This window comes from Sturnus vulgaris, unplaced genomic scaffold (assembly GCF_052056855.1).
Source record: "Sturnus vulgaris isolate bStuVul1 unplaced genomic scaffold, bStuVul1.hap1 Scaffold_192, whole genome shotgun sequence".
Classification (NCBI taxonomy): Eukaryota; Metazoa; Chordata; class Aves; order Passeriformes; family Sturnidae; genus Sturnus; species Sturnus vulgaris.
Genome location: NW_028276155.1, coordinates 9,649,739 through 9,651,437, shown reverse-complemented (window position 1 = coordinate 9,651,437; position 1,699 = coordinate 9,649,739).

The following is a 1,699-nucleotide window of genomic DNA, read 5'->3' as shown; positions in this document are numbered from 1 at the left end:
CAAGTGCTGCAGGAGTTGGCTGTGTCAGGGCCTTTCAGCTGCTGCCCATCCCTGTGGCCTCTGCAGCCCAGGCTGTCCTACGGTGTCCATGCCCTGCGCCTCTGTCCCTGCAGGCTGTCGTCATCCCCCGGCTGCCCCACCTCGCTGGCCCCTTCCTTTGCTGACAGCTCTGCCTCCTGCCTGCCTCTGCCTGCACACACAAAGCCTTGGGCTGCTCCAGACTCCTTCTGGGGAACGTGTTGCATCAGAGCCCCGCCCTGGGAGAGAAATTCCTTTCTTCTTGGGTCCAGTCTGAACCTCTCCACCTACATTTGGTGGCATTATTTCTCTCTCAGGTTCATTTCCACTCTGAAAAAGAGGTCCGATATATTTGAATCCACGTTTGTAATCCTCACGGTCTATTCTTGTTCTCTCCTCAATCTCCATTCAACTGAGTCAAAGACTTCCTAGCTCCCATAGAGTGATTATTTTCTTGGGGCCTCTAAACCATGTCCTGGGAGATCTCTGGGCCTTCCCAAAGGTGTTCAGCCTTGGAGATTTTGTGATTTAAGTCCAGGAATGGTTGAGTAACCTTTTTACCTTAAGGTTTTATTGCCAGAATAATAGAGAAGACCTTTAAACTTAATGAGGGCAGATTTCGATTTTCCATACAGATGAAATACTTATGATGAGGGTGGCTGGACACTGGCACGGGTTGTTGCCCTCTGAATAGAACCCCATTCCTGGAAGTGTCCAAGGTCAGAGGCTTTGTATTACCTGAATGAGTGAATGTGTCCCTGGGTAATGGACAGGGAGTTGGACCAGAAGCTCTTTTTGGTCTCTTCTCACTCAAACCATTTGACAATTTTTTTATTCTTATATCCCCCACTCCTTCTCCACAGGGTACAGCCAGGAGCTGGTTGGGCTCTTCTTCCCAGGGAGCAGTGACAGGACAAAAGGATACAGCCCTAAGCTGTTCCAAGGGAGGTTTCGGCTGGACATTAGGAAATATTCTTCACAAAAAGGGTGACTGAGCATTGGAATGGGCTGCCCAGGGAGGTGGGTGATTCACTGTCCCTGGAAGTGTTTCAGGAAACACTGGATGTGGCAATGAGTGCCACAGTCTGGCTGACAAGGTGGGGTTGGGTCACAGGTTGGGCTTGATGCTCTCCAAGGTCTTTTCCAGCCTGGGTGATTCTGTAATGATTGTGACACTGCAGGGCTGTGAGGCAGCAAGGTCCCATTGTGCCACTGTAGGGCTAAACGGAATCAAGGTCCATTGATGACTCTGGGTCATTGTGGAACCAAGGAGGCCACAGTGACACAGAGGGCTTTGTTGAACCAAGGGGCCATTGTTACACTTTGGGGACTTGTGGAACTAAGGGAACAATTTTGAAACCTAGCTGTCCTGTGAAATGAAGGGCCCACTGTCATACTGCAGGGCCTCATGTACTTAGACACCACTGTGACACTGACACTGCAGGGTGTCATGGAACCAAGAATCCATTGTGACACTGCAGGATCTTGTGTCACCAGGGCTCCATTGTGGCAATGTAAAAACAAGGAGTCCAGTGTGGACCTTTGCAGCCTTATGGAATTCAAGGGCACCTGTGACTCTCTGGGGCCTCATGAAATCAAGAATACAGTTGTGACACTTTTTGGCCTCGTGGAAACATGAAGTCCATTGTGACACTGTGGAACCCGATGGAACAATGGGGCC